Below are 12,712 nucleotides of genomic sequence, written 5' to 3' on the forward strand. Positions count from 1 at the left end.
AAGTTTTAAAGCGAATAAAAGTTGAGCAGCTCTCAGATGTTAACTGTAGACTAAAATACAGAAAGATTATTGAAAAGAAAATGAAAGAGTTTGAGAACAGGAATCAAACCTTGGAGATTCAGTGACAAACTCTGAAGAAAACATTGATTGATTCTGCCAGAGAGGCATGTGGTGAGGTTGTCTGCAAGGATAGAAAAGTCAGAACTCCCTGGTGGACACAGGAAGTTAAAGAGGCAGTGAAGGAAAAGAAGAAAGCATATCAAAAGTTCCTGGCAAATAAGTCAGCTTTTACTCTTACAGAATACAGAGACAAATGTAAGAAAGCTAAACAGTGTGTAAAACTAGCTAAACAAAAGTCATGGGAGGACTTTGGCAAGAATATAGAAAATAAATATCAAGAAGGTGGAAAAATATTCTGGAGGTTGTTGAAGAAGCTTAGGAATGGAGGAAAGAGAGCTGGAAAAGGAGTTAGAGATGATAAAGGTGACATGAAAACAGGAGAAAAAGATATCCTTGAAGTATGGAGTAATTACTTTGAAAAACTGGTAAATGAAACAAGCAGTGATGACAGCACAGTGATAAAAAAACACTGACCAGGCATGCAGTCAGGAATACATATCCAAACTTCAAGTAGAAAAAACCATCAAAGGCTTGAAATGTGGAAAGGGAGCAGGAGTTGATGATATTCGACCAGAAATGCTGAAGTATGGTGGTATAAAAGTCTTACAGTGGCTGCACTGCATAGTTCAGAATGCCTGGACAGAGGGACGAATTCCAGATGATTGGAGTAGAGCTCTCGTAGCACCCATATATAAAAACGGGAATAAAACTGAATGTGAGAATTACAGAGGTATTTCCCTACTGAGTGTTCCTGGCAAGATCTATGCAAGTATACTTGAGAAATGGTTGAGAAGAATTGTGGAAGAAAAGCTTGGAGAAGAACAAGCTGGATTCAGGTCAAATAGAGGCTGTCAGGATCAGATCTTCACTTTACGACAAATAGTCGAGAAAGCATGGGAATATAACAAAGATCTGTATTTAAGTTTTGTCGATTTGGAAAAGGCATATGACAAGGTGCCAAGAGAGAAGCAATTCAATACGCTGCAGTTATATGGTGTCAATGGGGCATTATATCAAGCAATACTTAGTCTTTATTTGAGTTGTAAGTCAGCAGTTAGAATTAAAGGAAGTACAGGAAGATGGTTTAATGTTAAATCTGGTGTGAGACAAGGATGTACATTATCCTCTCTGTTATTCATTATCTATATGGATCACATTATGAAGGAAAGTGGTATTAAACCTGATATCAAAATTGGAGAAGTTAATGTCAGCTCTTTGCTTTATGCAGATGATGTTATACTTCTAAATAAATCCGCTACAAGGCTGCAAGATTCTCTGACTAAATTGAATAGCTGTTGTAATAGATATGGTATGAAGGTCAGCAATAAAAAGACAAACACAATGAAAATTGGCAGAATCATTGAAAATGTCAACTGTGTTGTGAATGGAGAACCTGTGGAACAAGTAAAACATTTCAGCTACTTAGGCACAATTTTTACTGAAGATGGTAAATTAAATATAGAAATAGACAACAGAATCAGCAAAGCTGTTATGGTGGGAAGTCAATTGAATAAATTCATATGGAATAAGAGAGAAATTAGTCGGAACACTAAATTAGCTGTATACAAGACAGTCTTCAAACCAGTTTTAACGTATGGATCTGAGAGCTGGGTCAGAAGTAAAACCTTTGACCAAAGACTAGAGACCGCGGATATGAGAGTCCTGAGAAAGATTAGAGGCATGAACAGATGGCATAAATGGCAATATAATATTAAAAATGAGGATATTAGGAAAGATCTTGACATTGTCAGCATCCAGGAATGCATTAGCAGAGCTAATCTCAGGTGGTATAGTCACTTAAATAGAATGGGAGTGGAAAGATTAGCAAAACAAGTGTTCTCTACCAGGTTGGCAGGAAAATGACCCCAAGGAAGACCAAGATATAGGTGGATTGATACGGTACAAAGTGCCTTAGACGATAGAAATATAAGATCTGATAATGTTGGAGTCTTGACAAGTAACAGACTGATTTGGAGGAAAATTGTAGATAGGAAGTTAGTAATGATGTAATTTTTTCATGTAGTACTGTCATATCCTGTTCACCCCTTGAGGGTACATGGCAGGAATTTGATGATGATGATGATTTGGAAAAGGCATATGACAAGGTGCCAAGAGAGAAGCTTTTCCACATGCTACAGTTATATTGTGTCAATGGGGTGTTATATCAAGCAATACTTGGTCTTTATTTGAGTTGAAAGTCAGCAGATAGAATTGAAGGAAGTACAGGAAGATGGTTTAATGTTAAATCTGGTGTGAGACAAGGATGTAGATTATCCTTTCTGTTATTCATTATCTAGGATCACATTATGAAGGAAAGTGGTATTAAACATGATATCAAAATTGGAGATGTTAATGTCAGCTCTTTGCTTTATGCGGACAATGTTATACTTCTAAATAAATCTGCCAGAAGTCTGCAAGATTCTCTGACTAAATTGAATAACTATTGTGATAGATATGGTATGGAGGTCAGCAATAAAAAGACAGAAACAATGAAAATAGGCAAAAGCATTGAAAATATCAACTGTGTTGTGAATGGAGAACCTGTGGAACAAGTAAAATATTTCAGCTACTTATGCATGATTTTTAGTGAAGATGGTAAATTAAATATGGAAATAGACAACAGAATCAACAGCTGGTATGGTAGGAAGTGAATTGAATATATTCATATGGAATAAGAGAGAAATTAGTCGGAACACTAAATTAGCTGTATACAAGACATGTTGAAACCAGTTTTGATTTATGGATCTGAGAGCTGGGTTAGAAGTAAAACACTTGACCAAAGACTAGAGACTGCAGATATGAGAGTCCTGAGAAAGATTAGAGGCATGAACAAATGGCATCAATGGCAATATCATATTAAAAACGAGAATATTAGGAAAGAACTTGACATTGTCAGCATCCAGGAATGTGTTAGCAGAGCTAATCTCAGGTGGTATGGTTACTTAAACAGAATGGGCGAGGAAAGATTAACAAAACAAGTGTTCTCTGCCAAGTTGTTAGGAAAACGACCCAGTGGAAGACCAAGATATCGGTGGATTGATACGGTACAAAGTGCCTTAGACAATAGAAACATAAGATCTGGTAATGTTGGAGTCTTGACAAGTAACAGACTGATTTGGAGGGAAATTGTAGATAGGAAGTTAGTAATGATGTAAATTTTTCATGTAGTATTATCATATCTTATACAGCCCCTTGAGGGTACATGGCAGGAATTTGATGTTGATGATGAGATTATACTTAAACAGGGCAAGTTTAAGTATTTTATTTATCTGTAATAGTTTGCTAGGAAAACATAAACCTTGGATTTTTTTTATATTTTTTTATCATACCTTGTGTTTCTTTATTTCTACCCAGTATTTAAATTACATATTGACAACAGAATTTATGATATTGAAAGTTTATTTTTCACTTGGTTAGACTATAATAAATTTAGTTTAATCCTTTGCCAAGTGTGAGCAAATAAAGTTTGCGCCTGAAAGTATCTTCAGGACTGGAGTAAGGTGGTACAACACCGGGCAACTCGTTGCAAAGGTGGTGCAAGCTAACATCACTCCTATCTGAGTATCTCCCATAATGCAAAACACATCACCTTGCGGATATGTATAATGTTGTGCATTAAGGGAAGGGCCACTAACCAGACTAGTTTCGACCTTTATTGAGATCTCTTCAGTGGGAGCCAGGCCTAAGTGGAGATACCAGGCAGAAGCATTAGCAAGGTCATCTCTACCTATAGGAGTTGCCAATCTTTCTCTACATCCAGAGTAATTTAATAAAAAGGCGACACACAAGGAGATGTGTTTTGCATTATGGGAGATACTGAGATAGCAGTGTTGGTAGCTTGCTCCACCTTTGCAAGGAGTGTTCTGGTGTTGTACCACCTTACCCCAGTCCTGAAGATACTTTCAGGCGCAAACTTTGTTTGCTCACACTTGGATAAAGGATTAAACTAAATTTATTATAGAATTTATGATAACTTGCTAAATGTAGCACTTTTCTCCAGTATTACCCTGTAGATTAGTGAGGTTTTTCATTGAAATCATTGAAATGTTTTTTTTTCTTGTTTTTTTTTTTTTTTAGCTTCTTGAAGAATACTTGCATAACACTCATGCCAAAACACATAACCAATATAACCTTGAGATCATTGATATATTTGAATGTTCTAAAGAAAATGAAGAAAACAATTTTAAAGATGTTGGAAATAAAGCTCTTCTATGGCATGGTTCTCGTCTCACTAATTGGGCTGGTATCTTGAAACAAGGCTTAAGGATTGCACCACCTGAAGCTCCTGTTACAGGCTATATGTTTGGTAAAGGTGTTTATTTTGCTGATATGTGTAGCAAGAGCGCCAACTATTGCTATCCTACAAGGTCTAAAAATGAAGGACTGATGTTACTATGTGAGGTAAGATTTCTCTTTTGTAGTTTTATGATATACTAATTGGTCTATGATCATATCTTTATAGTGATAAGAAAACTTATGTGATTTACAGTACAGTACAAAATAAATTTAAGAATTGACCACTGTCACAGACAATGAAATGTTTCAAGTAAAATGACCAATCTTGGTCAACAGAGTAAAACTTTTGTTCAGAGAAGTCTCAAAATTTGATTTTTTTTTAAAATTTTTATTATTTTTTTTATGGTGATCCCATACACTAGAAGTTTTTAAACAACCTATACTACATTAGTACTCTTCTTTCTTTTAAGGTTACACAGTGGTCAGCATTCATAGTGAAGAATTTATGGAGACAAAACACACATCAGAATAATTACTTTACTTAACATTAGGAAAGTAACATTCGACGTTTCGACCCCTGTATTGAGGTCATCATCAGGAAAAATAACATATGTATAGGATACAAGCTACATGACACTGTACTATACAAAGATAAAATGAATCTAGATGCCTGTTAATCTTTTAACAAAGCCTGACATCTTATGGGGGGGGGGGGAAATTATAAATAAAATCTCTTCATCATCAAATTCTTGACATGTATCTCAAGGGATGTACAGGATATGATAGAACTACATGAAAATTTACATCATTACTAACTTCCTATCTATAATTTTTCTCCAAATCAGTCTGTTACCTGTCACAACTCCAACATTATCAGATTTTATATCTCTATCTTCTAAGGCACTTTTTTTACTGTATCAATCCATCTATTTCTTGGTCTTCCTCTGTGTTTTTTTCCTGCCAACTTGGTAGAGAACACTTGTTTTGCTAATCTTTCCTCTTCCATTCTGTTTAAGTGACCATACCACCTGAGATTAGCTCTGTTAACACATTCCTGGATGTTGACAATGTCAATTCTTTCCTAATATCCTCGTTTTTAATATGATATTGCCATTGATGCCATCTGTTCACGCCTATAATCTTTCTCAGGACTCTCATATCTGCCATCTCTAGTCTTTGGTCAAGTGTTTTACTTCTGACCCAGCTTTCAGTTCCATAAGTTAAAACTGGTTTGAACACTGTCTTGTATACAGCTAATTTAGTGTTCCGACTAATTTCTCTTATTCCATATGAATTTATTCAATTGACTTTCTATTGTACCAGCTTTGTTGATTCTGTTGTCTATTTCATTATTTAATTTGCCCTTTTCACTAAAAATCGTGCCTAACTAGCCAAAATGTTTCACTTGTTCTATAGGTTCTCCATTCACAATGCAGTTAATATTTTCAATGCTTCTGCCTATTTTCATTGTCTTCGTCTTTTTATTGCTGACCTTCATACCATATCTATTACAACCGTTATTCAGTTTAGTCAGGGAATCTTGCAGACTTATAACATTTATTTAGAAGTATAACATCATCCGCATAAAGCAAAGAGCTGACATTAACATCTCCAATTTTGATATCAGGTTTAATAATACTTTCCTTCATAATGCGATCCATATAGATAATGATTAACTGAAGGGATAACGTACATCTTTGTCTGACACCAGATTTCACATTAAACCACCTTCCTGTACTTCCTTCAATTCTAACTGCTGACTTACAACTCAAATAAAGACTAAGTATTGCTTGATATAATGCCCCACTGACATCATACAACTGTAGTGCTTTGAATAGCTTCACTCTTGGCACTTTGTTCTATACTTTTTCCAGATCTACAAAACTTAAATACCTCACCACATGGTTCTCTGGCTGGATCAATCATGTTTTCTTCAGGGATTGCCACTGAATTTTCAAGATTTGGTTCCTGTTTCATAAACTCTTTCATTTTTTCTTGAATAATGTTTGTGTATTTTAGTCTACAGTTCGCAATGAAAATGTTCTTTTCAATATGAAATTCAATTTTATCCTTCTCATGACTGAATGGTGATCACTTCCACTTTCAAATCCTCTTTAGGGTGAAAGCTATATAACTGAGAGGAGTCTTCTGATTCATTGCCTTTCAAGGAATGCAGAGAATAACCCGAGCTAATGTCCAATCCTCAACTTCTTATGGTGCACCCTGTTAGGTATCTACCTGGATACTGAACGAACAAGGATGGGTTGGCAATTTAGTATTTAGCTACCCAAATTTTATTCTTATTGACTTAAACCATAATGTAAAATGATGGTAATACACGAAGATTTGTTCATTTTGAGTGCAGTTTTTATTCCATTAAACCTTAATAAGTTTCATTTTACACAAATTATTGACTCCACGACCGTGTTATAAATAATTATTTTAATTTCCCTCATTTCGACCTTCATATTAAGGTCATCTGTAGTATACACACAAACACACATCATCATCAAATTCCTGACATGTACCCTCAAGGGATGTACAGGTTATGATAGTACTACATGAAAAATTTACATCATTACTAACTTCCTATCTACAATTTTCCTCCAAATCAGTCTGTTATGTGTCAAGACTCCAATATTATCAGAACTTATATTTCTATCGTCTAAGACACTTTGTACCGTATCAATCCACCTATATCTTGGTCTTCCTCTGGGTCGTTTTCCTGCCAAGCTCGCAGAGAACACTTCTTTTGCTAATCTTTCCCTATTCTGTTTAAGTGACTATACCACCTAAGATGAGCTCTGCTAACGCATTCCTGGATGCTGACAATGTCAAGTTCTTTCCTAATATTTTTGTTTTTAATATGATATTGCCATTGATGCCATCTGTTCACGCCTCTAATCTTTCTCAGGACTCTCTTATCTGCGGTCTCTAGTCTTTGATCAAGTGTTTTACTTCTGACCCAGCTCTCAGATCCATAAGTTAAAACTGGTTTGAACACTGTCTTGTATATAGCTAATTAGTGTTCCGACTAATTTCGCTTTTATTCCATATGAATTTATTCAGTTGACTGCCTACCATACTAGCTTTGTTGATTCTGTTGTCTATTTCCATATTTAATTTACCAACTTCAGTAAAAATCGTGCCTAAGTAACTGAAATGTTTTACTTGTTTCACAGGTTCCCTATTCACAACACAGTTGACATTTTCAATGATTCTGCCAATTTTCATTGTGTTTGTCTTTTTATTGCTGACCGTCATACCATATCTATTACAACAGTTATTTAATTTAGTCAGGGAATCTTGCAAACTTGTAGCAGATTTATTTAGAAATATGACATCGTCTGCATAAAGCAAAGAGCTGACATTAACATCTCCAATTCTGATATCATGTTTAATACCACTTTCCTTCATAATGTGATCCATATAGATAATGAATAACAGAGGGGATAATGTACATTCTTGTCTCTCACCAGATTTAACATTAAACCATCTTCCTGTACTTCCTTCAATTCTAACTGCTGACATACAACTCAAATAAAGACTAAGTATTGCTTGATATAATGCCCCATTGACACCATATAACTGTAGCATATTGAATAGCTTCTCTCTTGGCACCTTGTCATATGCCTTTTCCAGATTGACAAAACTTAAATACAGATCTTTGTTATATTCTCATACTTTCTCAACTATTTGTCGTAAAGTGAAGATCTGATCCTGACAGCCTCTATTTGGACTGAATCCAGCTTGTTCTTCACCAAGTTTTTCTTCCACAATTCTTCTCAACCATTTCTCAAGTATACTTGCATTGATCTTGCCATGAACACTCAGTAGGGAAATACCTCTGTAATTCTCACATTCAGTTTTATTTCTCTTTTTATATATGGGTAATTATTAGAGCTCTACTCCAATCATCAAGAATTCATCCCTCTGTCCAGGCTTTCTGAACTATGCAGTGCAGCCATTGTAAGACTTTTTTACCACTAAACTTTAGCATTTCTGGTCAAATATCATTTACTCCTGCTGCCTTTCCACATTTAAAGCCTTTGATGGCTTTTTCTACTTCAAGTATGGATGTGTATTCCTATTGAGTGTTTATTACCACTGTGCTATCACTGCTTGTTTCATTTAGCAATTTTTCAAAGTAATTACTCCATACTTCAAGGATATCTTTTTCTCCTGTTTTCATGTCACCTTTATCATCTCTAACTCCTTTTACAGCACTCTTTCCTCCATTTCTAAGCTTCTTCAACAACCCCCAGAATATATTACCACCTTCTTGATATTTATTTTCTATATTCTTGCCAAAGTCCTCCCATGACTTTTGTTTAGCTAGTTTTACACACTGTTTAGCTTTCTTACATTTGTCTCTGTATTCTCTAAGAGTAAAAGCTGACTTATTTGCCAGGAACTTTTGATATGCTTTCTTCTTTTCCTTCACTGCCTCTTTAACTTCCTGTGTCCACCAGGGAGTTCTGACTTTTCTATCCTTGCAGACAACCTCACCACATGCCTCTTTGGCTGAATCAATCAGTGTTTTCTTCAAAGCTTGCCACAGAATCGCCAAGATTTGGTTCCTGTTCGCAAACTCTTTCATTTTTTCTTCAATAATCTTTATGTATTTTAGTCTACAGTTCACATCTGAGAGCTGCTCAACTTTTATTCGCCTTAAAACTTTCTTACATGTCATTCTTTTCAATGCGAAATGCAATTTTATCCTGCTCAAGACGAAATAGTGATCGCTTCCAATTTCAAATCCTCTGTACACTCTGGTGTCTTGCACCAAGGAGAAAACATCACTATCAACAATAACATAGTCAATGAAACTTTTCTTATTCCTTGCTTCTTCTCTCCATGCACATTTTTATGTTGGAACATGGTGTTAGTAATAACCAGTCCATGCGCTGAGCAGAAATCTGACAGGTATTAGCTTTGCTCTTTTCTCCAAATTTTCCCAAAATATTTTTGTATGTCTGACAATCATTTCCTACTCTGCTATTTAGATCTCCAACAAGGACCAACTTTTCCTTTTTCATTATGTCATTTGCTTTTTCTAAAAGCATCAAAAAATTCCTCCACTTCTACCATAGTAGAATCTTCTGTGGGACCATAGGCACAAATAAGTCTCATTGTTCAATTCCCCATTCTGATATTTGCCCACATCACTTTACTTGAGACTGCCTGCCATTCAAGAAGATTAGCCTCGTATTTTGTGTTGAATACTATGGCTACTCCTTCTTTTCCTTGATTTTCATTGCCTGAATATAACATTTTGTATTTTTTGCTCAGAAAGATCTCACCAGTTTTTGTCTTTTTTGTTTCAATCACCCCTATTATGTCGATCTGGTACTTATCTAATTCCTCAGCTAGCTCCCTTTCTTTGCCATTCAGGCTTATGTCGATAGTACCGATCTTTAACTCTGGTGATATTGAGTTGGGGGTGTGCTTTCAGATTTGTTCCAGTAGCTGAGTTTTTGCTGTTAGCCCTGATTCCCTAGCGAAAACAACAGGTTCCTTGTTTAACGGCGACGCCCCAGCCGGCATGAAATTTTGTCATGTTGTACCATCATTTTATATATTGGTTTAAGCCAATAAGAATACAATTTTGTCCGCTAAATCTGAAATTGCCAGCCCATTCTCATTCGTTCAGTATCCTGGTATATATCCAACAGGGTGCACCACAAGAATGTGAGAATAGGACATTAGGTCAGAAGCCCTAGTTGGTTTTCTGCATTCCTTTAAAGGCTCTGCGTAAGTCTCCTCTCAGTTATACAGCTTTGACCCTTAAGCGCGCGCACACACACACACACACATATATATACATATATATATGGTTTGCATTAAGGGTAAATATTAAGAATAGTAATCAGAGCTTATTCCACCTTTATCACGAGTTGCCTAAGACTTGCACTATTTGCAGGTGCAAACTTGACTTACTTGTCTGTTTGCTTACTTGGGAAATGGATTAAAACGAGGTTTAAAATAGCTTGATATCTTTATCATATATTATACCCAAGGTAAAAAACTTTCTACATACACACACACACACACACACAGAGACGAGCTAAATTACATTTCACACAGTATGCCGAAGAGACAATAATTTGATCAATGGTTATTCTGCTGGCCTGACATTAGTGAAAATAAAATAAAATTACAATAAATAAATGAAATAAAATAAATTAACTACATCAAAGCTATATTCTATTTAAGACAACATCAGAGAAACATTTTTTCCTATAGATAGTTTTGTTACATTAAAGGTGATGTCCTAATTTAATATGTTATATTAGACAATTGTTATTATTAAATTTAGAATCCTGGATTATCTATGGTCCTATTTATAATTAACTCTTAGGGAGAAAGGTTATGTGTGTAGAATATGTGCCTTCCATATTATTGGTATTTTCAGACCATCACTATTGTTAAGGTTAGGGCGATTGATAAGAATCTCGCAGGCCTCCTTAAATTTACGTTCATACCATGTTTTGGTGTGGTGTAAACAACAGGTGCTTTTCTAGTCAATTCTATGTAAAGTGTTCAGGGCATGATCAGAAAGACCAGCTTAACCATAGTTATTATATTTAATGTGTCGTTTATGTTCCTTTTTTCTGATAGGAATTGTACATCCTGTTTTCCCTATATAGGACAAATTATAGGTACAATGAATATGGCATACTCCATGGTGGGCCAGTGTAAGGAGTGGATCCTTGGATGAGTTCAGTAAGTTCTTTAATTTTGCAAGAGGTTTAAAGGTGGCTTTAAGGTTGTATTTTTGTAGTATTCTGCTTATTTTGTCTGATATTCCTTTAATATATGGAATGGTTACAGTTTTATTATAGTCTTGTTTATTTTTGTTTTTAAATGGAATAAGAGAGAAATTAGTCGGAACACTAAATTAGCTCTATACAAGACGGTGTTCAAACCAGTTTTAACTTATGGATCTGAGAGCTGGGTAAGAAGTAAAACACTTGACCAAAGACTAGCGACTGCAGATATGAGAGTCCTGAGAAAGATTAGAGGTGTGAACAGATGGCATCAATGGCAATATCATATTAAAAACAAAAATATTAGGAAAGAACTTGACATTGTCAGCATCCAGGAATGCGTTAGCAGAGCTAATCTCAGGTGGTATGGTCACTTAAATAGAATGGGAGAGGAAAGATTAGCAAAACAAGTGTTCTTTGCCAGGTTGGCAGGAAAACGACCCAGAGGAAGACCAAGATATAGGTAGATTCATACGGTACAAAGTGCCTTAGACGATAGAAATATAAGATCTGATAATGTTGGAGTCTTGACAAGTAACAGACTGATTTGGAGGAAAATTGTAGATAGGAAGTTAGTAATGATGTAATTTTTTCATGTAGTACTATCATATCCTGTACACCCCTTGAGGGTACATGGCAGGAATTTGATGATGATGATCTTGTACAGAATTTTGTTGATAACTTGTTCTTCACCTAGCTTTTCTTGCACAATTCTTCTAAACCGTTTCTCAAGTATACTTGCATAGATCTTGCCCAGAACACTCAGTAAGGAAATACCTCTGTAATACTCACATTCTGTTTTATTTCCCTTTTTATATATGGGTATTATTAGAGCTCTTCTCCAATCATCAGGAATTCGTCCCTCTGTCCAGTCCTTCTGAACTATGCAGTGCAGCCACTGTAAGACTTTCATACCACCATACTTCAGCTTTTCTGGTCGAATATCATCTACTCCTGCTGCCTTTCCACATTTCAAGCCTTTGATGGCGTTTTTTACTTCAAGTATGGATATGTATGCCTGTTGAGTGTTTTTTACCACTGTGCTATTACTGCTTGTTTCATTTAGCAATTATTATTATTATTCGTGACACCTCCAAGGAGTCCGAATACTCATCGCGGGAGGATACCTACTATTATACAGCTGTCTCAACCACTACACCGAACCTCTACTACTAATCATCTCCATCAATGCCATCTATCGCCCACCTCCACCACAACTAGTATTTTTTGTCTATATAATGCGTGTGTTCTGAAGGGCCAATTTCTGTATGCAGGATGAATATCCAGAGTTTCCAGGAGAAAAAACCCTGCTACCACCATATGAGATCAGCTAACTCGCCTTCGATTGAAAATCGTCCACATAAAGATTCCTCCTGTCGCGACGAGAATCGAACTTAGGCCTATTTCAATCGAAAGGCGCAATGTACAATCGTCTTTTCAATTTTTCAAAGTAATTACTCCATACTTCAAGGATATCTTTTTCTCCTGTTTTCATGTCACCTTTATCATCTCTTAACTCCTTTTACAGCACTCTTTTCTCCATTTCTGAGCTTCTTCAACAACTCCAGAATATCTCACTACCTTCT

The 12,712-nt window shown here is 35.7% G+C and overlaps 1 protein-coding gene across 1 annotated transcript in view; it reads left to right on the forward strand.

Annotated features, from left to right (window-relative positions):
* The window catches only part of LOC150097052 (poly [ADP-ribose] polymerase 2-like), a 184,641-nt gene that overhangs the window by 152,103 nt on the left and 19,826 nt on the right, over positions 1-12,712 (forward strand). The window lies entirely within an intron of this gene.

This window comes from Typopeltis vanoorti, chromosome 18 (assembly GCF_054136105.1).
Source record: "Typopeltis vanoorti isolate ZY-2024b chromosome 18, IOZ_Tvanoo_1.0, whole genome shotgun sequence".
NCBI lineage: Eukaryota > Metazoa > Arthropoda > Arachnida > Uropygi > Thelyphonidae > Typopeltis > Typopeltis vanoorti.